Source organism: Lactuca sativa, chromosome 7 (assembly GCF_002870075.4).
Source record: "Lactuca sativa cultivar Salinas chromosome 7, Lsat_Salinas_v11, whole genome shotgun sequence".
NCBI lineage: Eukaryota > Viridiplantae > Streptophyta > Magnoliopsida > Asterales > Asteraceae > Lactuca > Lactuca sativa.
Genome location: NC_056629.2, coordinates 156533009 through 156544041, shown reverse-complemented (window position 1 = coordinate 156544041; position 11033 = coordinate 156533009).

Here is an 11033-nt window from a genome sequence, read left to right as displayed (position 1 = left end):
ATCAATCATAAATAGAAGAAGCATCATTCTCATGGTCAGGATACATCAGAGACAACACAAGTTTTCCTTCCCAATTAACTTCCCCTGGTCACCCGGAACAATCAAATGGTACCTGACCTAACTATTTACTTAAAATGTAGACCCTTGATCTTATCTGAAGGCAACCATACCACGAGAATCCTCTTATGCATTCCAGCACTGCCATACTTTCCACCAAAAACTGCAACTATCTAGCCACATGTTGGGTCTACATCCTAACTTTAAAAAACTCATGCCTGCTCTCTGTTTCCTCTGAACACGGAAAGCTGGAAGAACACACCCCCTGTTGTAGATAGTGAAATCCCAATTCATCTACAAACTACTAAGCCTTTGGTTGCAATCCTTAAGCCGATCATTACAATCGCTTCCTTCTTGAGTCCCGCAAATCAATTAGTACTACCTCAAGCATGGCTCTTGAGACCTCAAAATCAACTAACTCACCTAGGTCTTCCCTATTTAGACCCAAACTAACATGGGAACTAAGGCCCTAGAAATCACCAGATCCATCCCTAGCATGAACAACCACATCTAATAAACTGATAAAGACGGAAATACATTGCATTTAATCATGGTGCCTCACTATCTACCTCAACCATATCCTTATAATCCCCAAAAAATTACTCGATTCGAGTACGGATCTTGTGCTTTCAATAGTATGGGCCCAATACTACCTTCCACAACTATCCGTACTTTCCTCAAGAATCGTTATGGATCGTCTAACTAACTACTCATGTTGATACTCTCAAAATCCGCTAAACAGTGAACCAATCACACTAAACCACTTCCTAGGATACGCATACATCCTATACTCACTCTCTCGAGATTGTCTAATCATTACTCGGCTAGCTTTCTACAAACCATATTCACTCATGAAACTTCCACTAACCCTACAGCCTAATACGTGTGAAATAGTACTAGTTTTAATCCTACTAATTTAAACACAAAATAAAAATATGAAAGGCAATGTACCTATCGATTAGCAATGTAGTTCAAGCAAGTAAGGTATTGAACACAGGGACCGATAATAATTAAAATAACTACTAGAATTACCTAAATAAAAACAAGTAATAAAAGAGGGTTTTCTCTAGTTTTGAAAGACTAAAAACTTAAGTAAGCAAATAACACTCAAACAAAGACATTTAACAACTAAAGAGAATAAAAGATAACAAGATTCAATAATAAAAGAGACTTCTGTTTAAATTCGATTCACTTATTCCTATGGTTGATTTCATGGCAAGTGAAATGGATTAATATATCAATGGCTACCAATTCCTAATATGATTAGGTTCATGTTCACTATTACTAATCCTTTAGCAAACAAGTTAATTCAAAGAGTGGCCACTTGATTAAACTAACAAGTTTTCTAGTGTTCAGTTTGGATCAAGTAAGACTTGTAATATTAGCTAACTAAATTTGTCAATTCAATCAACTCATATGTGGTTGTTCATCATACATGCTTACACATTAATTTACTTATTTTCTAGTTAACTTTACGTTCATATTCACTAATACTAGGAATACAATTAAGAAGATGTTCATGCAACTCAATAAACTTGATTATTAACATAAAATAATTGTTATTAACACATAAGGGTCTTTCACAACCATAACAAGATAATTATCCAAATCAAATTAATCCAAGCCATTGAATCAAACCATATTCATAAGTTTATCTAGTCTAAACATAAGTAAGATGCTTTTATCTCATATATACAACAAATAGCATCCTAAAATCGAAATCTAATAATTCAAACGTGGTTCAAACAAAAGATTAAGAAAAGAGTAATGTTTGTGTGCCTTTGATCTCATTAAAGTTTACTTCTATGTTGAATTCTCAAAAACCAAAGCTCGAAGAACCCTTCTGATCTTCAATATTCGCCAAAAAGTCTCCATAATGTCTTAAGGTTTCGGGAATAAACGATTTATATAGATATTCCAAAATTTCACACCAACTCGTCGAGTTTTTAGACCCAACTCGATGATTTTTTTCACTTAATATGTGTGTACGGAAAAGTCATTGTTGAATCGCAAACCTTCTGACCAACTCGTCGAGTTGATGACTAACTTGTCGAGTTTTTCTTCTTTGAAGCCTTCTTTCTTCAAACTTCAATTTCCAAGCCTCCAATTGCTAGTTTCGCTTCCTTTTTCACGTGAGCATGTCTTCAAAGCTGAAAATGTAATTTTAACATAATAAAGTACCTTTTGTTCATAAATTGAGACAAAAACAGCCAAAAAAGTATTAAGAGATTATATGAATTATATGACTCAATATGCATATATCACAGCCGCTCGTGAATGCTAATCTTATATAACACTGGATTCGATAGACAGTTGAATACTTGATTCTGCCCTTGATTCTGCCCTAAGCTCACAACAAGACAGGGAAAAGAAAATAAGGATAAATCAAACATTCTCATGCTATAAAATCTTAGTTATGTATCATTATGATACACACTCTAAGCAACCACATTAATAATGTCAATTTCAAATAACATATCAAGAGATTCTACTGGGTTAGCAGGCATCATGAATCATGCATTTCTATCATTTAAATCCTGAAGATCCCTAGCCTACAAACTGGCATGAAATTATATCATATCATCAATACACAAAAAAACTGTAGGTATATTGGGGAATACTTACCTTGGATTCGACTGATTGTACACATTGAATCCTCTTGAGTCCCATGACTCATATGACACTACCTCAAGCAAGGCTCTCGAGACCTCAACATCAACTAAATCACCTAATTCTACACCATTTAATCCCAAACTAACATGGGCACTAAGGCGCAAGCAATCCCCATATCCATCCCCAGCCTGAACAACCACATTTGATAAACCGATAAAGACGGAAATACAAGGCACTGAGTCATGGTACCACATTATCTACCCTCAACCAGCTCCATAAAATCGCAAAAAAATTTCTCGATTCGAGTACGGATCGTATGCTTGCATTAATACGGGTCAAATACTACCTTCCACGCCTATCCGTACTTTACTCAAGAATCATTTAGTATCCTATGAATAACTACTCATGTTGATAGCCTCAAAACCTGCTAAACAACACACAAATCGCACTAAAGCACTTCCTAGGATATGCATACATCCTATACTCACTATCTCGAGAGTGGTTAATCATTACTCGGCTAGCCTTCTACAAACCATACTCACTCATGAAACATCTAATAACCCTACAACCGCTTATGTATGCTAATCATATATGACATTGGGTTTGATAGACTGCCGAATACTTGATTCTGCCCTAAGCTCACAATCAGACAAGGAACAAGAAATAAGGCAAAATCAAACATTCTCAGGCTATAAAATCATATTTATGTACGAATATGATGCACACACTAAGACAACACAATAAAAATGTCAGTTCCATATAACTTATCAAGAGATTCTCTTAGGCTATCAGGCATCATGAATTAGGCATTTCTGTCATGCAATCCTAAAGATCCCTAGCCTACAAACTGGCATGAAATTCTATAATACCTTCAATACACAAAACAACTACAGGTATGTTAGGGGATACTTACCTTGGATCTGGTTGATTGTACACATCACATCCTCTCTATTGGTTTCTTTTAGAGTTAATTTTGAAAATTATTTAGTAGATTCTTAGTTTGATTATGGAATCACACAACTGTTTATCCAATTCTCTCAAGCCAAGGCTCTAATACCAACTTGTAACATCCCAAAAATCATAGTAAAAATATTGATTTTTAAAATCATTTAATAATTCATAAATAATTCAATTCATTGTTTCCAAAAACACAGTCATAAATCAGAGTCTCCAAAAACCATTTATCAACAGCATATCCAAGGATGATCTACATAATCACGCCTTCACCTTACCTCATCATCTGATGTATCTGAAACCATGAAATCAAAACGTAAGCCAAAGCTTAGTGAGTTCTCCCAAAATACCCCACACAATAATAACAAGTACAATACACGCATCCAAGGTTTTTTGGCCCATGGCCTCAACCCTACCATCCAAGGTTTATTGGCATATTGCCTCAACCCAACCATCCATAGTTTGTTGGCCTGTAGCCTCAACTCAACCACCCCATATTTGTTGGTCTACTACACGAAGAAGTACCACCTCAACCCACCCATCCAGGGTTTGTTGGCGTCCCTCATCAACCCAACACCAATATATCAACATATCCAACATATAATAAAAATCAGCAAGTATAGGTAATCATATAGTTGTACCAATCTAACATGTTACTACAACATGGCAACATCCTATATACTAGGATACATAACACAACCTAGTGGGCCAAAATTGGTGCCTTCGACCCACGAGTATAGTGAGGAAAACTCACTTGAACTATGTTGGGTTTTGAGCACTATACCACTCCTATGGTCCACATGCAACCATAAACTCACTTGAATAACTACTCATGTTGATAGCCTCAAAACCTGCTAAACAACACACAAATCGCACTAAAGCACTTCCTAGGATATGCATACATCCTATACTCACTATCTCGAGAGTGGTTAATCATTACTCGGCTAGCCTTCTACAAACCATACTCACTCATGAAACATCTAATAACCCTACAACCGCTTATGTATGCTAATCATATATGACATTGGGTTTGATAGACTGCCGAATACTTGATTCTGCCCTAAGCTCACAATCAGACAAGGAACAAGAAATAAGGCAAAATCAAACATTCTCAGGCTATAAAATCATATTTATGTACGAATATGATGCACACACTAAGACAACACAATAAAAATGTCAGTTCCATATAACTTATCAAGAGATTCTCTTAGGCTATCAGGCATCATGAATTAGGCATTTCTGTCATGCAATCCTAAAGATCCCTAGCCTACAAACTGGCATGAAATTCTATAATACCTTCAATACACAAAACAACTACAGGTATGTTAGGGGATACTTACCTTGGATCTGGTTGATTGTACACATCACATCCTCTCTATTGGTTTCTTTTAGAGTTAATTTTGAAAATTATTTAGTAGATTCTTAGTTTGATTATGGAATCACACAACTGTTTATCCAATTCTCTCAAGCCAAGGCTCTAATACCAACTTGTAACATCCCAAAAATCATAGTAAAAATATTGATTTTTAAAATCATTTAATAATTCATAAATAATTCAATTCATTGTTTCCAAAAACACAGTCATAAATCAGAGTCTCCAAAAATCATTTATGAACAGCATATCCAAGGATGATCTGCATAATCACGCCTTCACCTTACCTCATCATCTGATGTACCTGAAACCATGAAATCAAAACGTAAGCCAAAGCTTAGTGAGTTCTCCCAAAATACCCCACACAATAATAACAAGTACAATACACGCATCCAAGGTTTTTTGGCCCATGGCCTCAACCCTACCATCCAAGGTTTATTGGCATATTGCCTCAACCCAACCATCCATAGTTTGTTGGCCTGTAGCCTCAACTCAACCACCCCATATTTGTTGGTCTACTACACGAAGAAGTACCACCTCAACCCACCCATCCAGGGTTTGTTGGCGTCCCTCATCAACCCAACACCAATATATCAACATATCCAACATATAATAAAAATCAGCAAGTATAGGTAATCATATAGTTGTACCAATCTAACATGTTACTACAACATGGCAACATCCTATATACTAGGATACATAACACAACCTAGTGGGCCAAAATTGGTGCCTTCGACCCACGAGTATAGTGAGGAAAACTCACTTGAACTATGTTGGGTTTTGAGCACTATACCACTCCTATGGTCCACATGCAACCATAAATTCATTGGAACTATGTTTTCTCTAATTATTCATGCATTTTCAGTTTTTCCAAAGCATTCACCCTAACTAGCATACAGTTGTCAAATGAACAATACAACTAGTTAGATGACTTACCTCTTAGAAGGACGTATAGTTGTTGACCTTTGAAATCTTGAGCACCCCAAGTGTGATGCCTCTAATGGTTCACAAACACCAATATGCAAGAGGAGGTTTGAGAGAATAAGTTACTTAGCACAAAATCAACTTCACTCTCTTAGAAATGAATGGGTGCCGATTTTGGGAATATGGGTATCCTTTTATCGTATTGCTAAGCTAGGGTTACATTCATGCAAACCCTAATGCTCCATGACCTTTCACATTCTTATGCTCCATGGACTTAACCTCCATGTACTATCCATGGATTATCTCATTGGTTTAGCCCATCTAAATAATCATGGATCATTGGCCCACACTATAAGAATCATTGATTTACATAATCAATCCCCATATATTTAATTAGTCTCTTTTGACCACAAAATTAATTCCAAATTAATTCTTGATCAATACTAATTAAATAATATGATTTCATATTAATATATTATACTTGTAATATATTAATAAATCATAAATAACCTTATTCTCAAAATTCCATCCTATCAAATTGCACTGGTGAAGGCAACCCAAAAGGAGCATGCTACAATCGGGTCAAGTACATCCCAGTTATAGTTATGGGCTTATACACCAAATCCAATAGTCTCCTACTTGGATAAGTCTAATAACTATAACTGCAAATGCAACTTCAGGATCCGACTTAACAATCGTAAGCTTTCAAAAGTTGTTGTCGATCTTTGACCTAGTCAGTGATGTGTCCTTTAGATAAGGGATCATATATTCCTCTGTTCTCAAGATATCTATGCGGACAAATACGTCGAACATAGTCACACTTATTGTCCTGCAATTTGTTTCCCGATTTCCGATTCGTCTAACATTGAACATAACTGAACACATCAATTTAGTTCCGAACGAGTCTGGCACATAGTTAAAACAGAATCATCGAGGGGCCCAAGATATCTCTTTTAATCCTCTTAGGATAAAAGGAATAGATAAACTTCGACATTATATGCTTGTACTAACTACTCATCAGATCATGCATAATGACATGTTTTATAACATCAAGTTACTGAAGCGTTTTCGTGCCATCAATGCACAACCAACTCGTAGTCAACAACTCATATATCTTGGTTTGAAGACTATACGATATTATCGTCTCACAATTACTCGTGATAAATTCCATGAATTAATTCAGGTGAGCACGGGTTGAATCCAATACTCAAATCTTATTTCAGGAGCACTCATGAATGGTGTAGCATACTCTTGCTATGTCTAACACCTTAGATAATCTACAAGCCAACTCATGACAGTATAGCCTCATTACCTACTTCCAAAGTATGATCGACTGTGGATGGTTTTAAAAATCTTATTATTTTGGAAGTCAAAATATGCAAAGTGAAACATAATCATAATACTAATCTTATATGACCCGAAAACTTTTGAGTGTAAATTGAACACCTTTTATTTAATCACCATATTGATTACACATTATTCATTGTATATTGTTTCGATTTATCAACTAATACTTGAATTAAAACAATAGATATCCCATGCTCCAAGCATGCAAAGTATGTTTACCTATGGTCCTTACTTTGTGAAATAGATCAATTGTAATAATTTCCAACAGTACTCATTTCACAATTCCAAATCCTTATCGTAAGTGTAAGAATACCAAGTTCTTGCCACTTACTGTAATTTCTTAGATTCTAAACTTATATGCAGTCATCCTTTTGTAATGACTATGTACACAAGTCACAGAGATTTTGTCAATTACAAAACTTTACGTTAGATATTGTTACAAGACAATTCCATAGATCCGAAGGCTCATATTTAAAGCACATTTCTTTGAGCATCCTTCTTGCATAAAAGGTTTTTAACTTTCTCATAGACTCTTGATATCCAACTCCCATTATGGAAACATTTCCATATTTTCCATTTGACAACTCATTGTTAATGGAATCCTGTCTATTCATAATAATGTCAATATGGTCCATCAATTACTATACCTCCAACTATCCATAAGCAACCAATCTTTGGTGAACCATGGATTGTTCTTAGCAGTTGTTTAATAAATTTAGTCATATCCAGTTCTATTCCTTTTTCCCTATTAATGGATTAGGAATTTGGAAAATTAGAACACATGAATACTATAGCATATGCAATCGATCCTATACCCGAAGCATATGGGATACGATTTATAATGTCTTACATAAAGACATGATACTTGACTAGTCTTTTGTATAATATTTCCATATATAGAATTTCCAATGTTGAAGCATTTTAACATGGTGTTCATATAAATCCTTGACTAAATTTGATTAAAATCTCAATGTAAACTTTTTGAATTCAAATGAAGTATAAGTTCATCTCCCTTAATTATAAAAAAACAACTTTTCAACCCTACAACTTTGCGAATTGAAAACTTTGTTTTCTATAATTAACTTGCAACACTTATCATAATAATTATGCTCCCACTAGCATAACAATTATTTTGTTACCTGCATAACCTTTACGCTCCCACTAGCTGTGACATAAATCCAGAAATCAGCTCGACTTCTAGAAATCAATACTTTATTGACTTTCTTACCAAATTTTAGATTTCTGACACGAGATGCTTTGATAAGACTTTATCTAAGCTCCCACACCTTTTATTAGAAATCTCACATGTGTGTCTAAACAATTTTAGAGCTTACAGCAATAAGTCTCAAATGTTTAGACCTTTTTCCATTTCTCACAACGCGAACTACAAAGAGGGATGTTGTAGTCCTAATCGAATTTTAGAATGCAAATATCACAATTGCTATCTCTTTAAAATCTACTTAGTGAAAGTTTTTCCTCACAATCATTTTCATGAATTGGAGAGAAACCTTATGAAACTTAGATTTTTATGGTGTATGTGTTCCTATCCATGTGAATTTGTCAAAACCATAATCACAAGACAAGGTTAGTGACAAATCCAAACTCATACGGACTGAACTTGTTCAATCTTAATTCCTTGCGACCTAGTAGCATAGGGGCCTACCATTGCTTCCAGGTTGTAATGCAAACAATTGAGAACTCATAGAACTCACATGCACAGTCAACCAACTTGAATGGGCACAAAAATAAGAATATGTCAACACGATAGGTTACAAACCTCAAGTCGTGTGCTAGTGATTAATGATAGGTTGACTCTTGATTAGTTCTTAAAACTTTTCACGATCTTTAAGTCTCTCACTGACCTATTGACATATAAGTTTCTCTTTGTCAAGAAACATTACTTGACAAATAAATATTCAAGAGTTGGTGAGATTTCTTATCAAGACAAACACTTTCGACAATCGGTCTTAGTTGATCTTTGTTTTATCCAACACATTACAACTTACCAATTTCAAATGTACAAGAGTAGAAAACATTTTACTCTACATTTGCTGATATGTCACTCAATATACAATCTTGAAGTATGACTCTAAGATTTGATTTTGGAATGAAGTATGATTCATTTTAATTGATTTAACCATTTCAACAGTTCCTAATTCCTCTTCTTAGCCAAATAAATGCACCAAGGCGTCCTTAGAAGATCAAATTGTGATATGGTTTTCATAATCATTAACATGATCGTAAGACACGATACTCAAGTACTCTCCCATCTTTTCAGATTGGAGTAACTTTTATCTTTCTGCCGACTTTGATTCTTCATATTCGTTCTACTATACATTGAGACTTTTCAATGACTCATAATTATACTTAATCTTGTAAGCATAACCATATTTACTAACTTTAGTAAACCATAAAGAATAGTCTTATCGTTATTTGTGGTGGACCTGACCAGCGCACAACCAAGTGTACCTGATCCTCTACTCCTTTACTTAACTCACCTCTGTATGTGAACAAAGAATTGGTCCTAATTTTCAAAATGTGAAGGTTCTCATTCATCATACAATACAAGTTGCATGATCCCAAGTTTCTGTCCAATTGAAACTTGGGTGATGAGAATCTTTACTTATTTGGTAAATTTAGACACTACCACAAACGAAAGAATCAAATCCATATTGCTAAAAATACAAACATCAATTTTCACATATGCCATTGCAAGGAAATATAAAACAAGATAAAATAAAAAAAAAACTATTTATTTATATAATTGCGGAAAAACATTTCCTTACAATGAAATTACAAATGAAAACTATGTTATTACAAATTTCTAAGCAATCTATCATAACTCCTAAGCAACAGCTCAAAAATCTAATCATCGAATCATTCGATCAAAATCCATCTCTTCGCGATCAGACTTTGCATGCCTTTCCTTTAAGCTTCCTTTGATCCTACAAAACATCAAAATTTAATCTTATCACATTATGTATTAAGAATCTACCAATAGGAACTAAATAGAGTTACATAGTTGACTTACTTGAAGTAGAACCATGCAATTTGATTCTACCATCTCTTAGATCCCTCACGTAGTCAGGGCTGCTTCGCAACCAATGCCCCTTCTTTTGGCAATAGAAACATATGGACTCTTTGAGAATGGTACACGTAGTCAGACTTAGCCTTTCCTTTCCCTTGGAAAGAGAAATCTTTTCTAGACTTCCAATGTTTCCATTGTCAATGTCCATGGAAGTTTGGGAAGTAGATCTTCTAATCAAATTTTCTTTAATAGTGCGCCAAATCATTGCAGACTCAGCAACAATAAGCAAATAGGTAAGATCATTAAGGATCACGTTGCGGTCTATCATATAGTAGTCTTCAAAAAACTGACTATAACCCGGGAAGTAACTGAAGAACCAAGTCAACAACAAAGTTCCTTGAGACATCGACTCCTAACATTCCTAGCTTGTCAATGTGTGACTTCATCTCCAAGACATGTGCACACACAAATCTTCTATTTTTCATGTTTGCTCGCCAATATGACCTGAGTGACCTTGAACTTTTCAAGTCTTCGAACATGTGGGTCGGGAAGAATAACTGGAGGAGGTGGAGGATGTGAAATATGATATTGTGGAATATCATCTTCATGTGGAAAGCCTTTTTCCAACAGATTCGGGAAGACCATAGTTGTCTGACCTAGACATCTATAATGGGAGAAATTCAAGTTAGTTGATTTAAGTCCTTAATATAACACCCAAAACGAAATATTAAGGCTAGG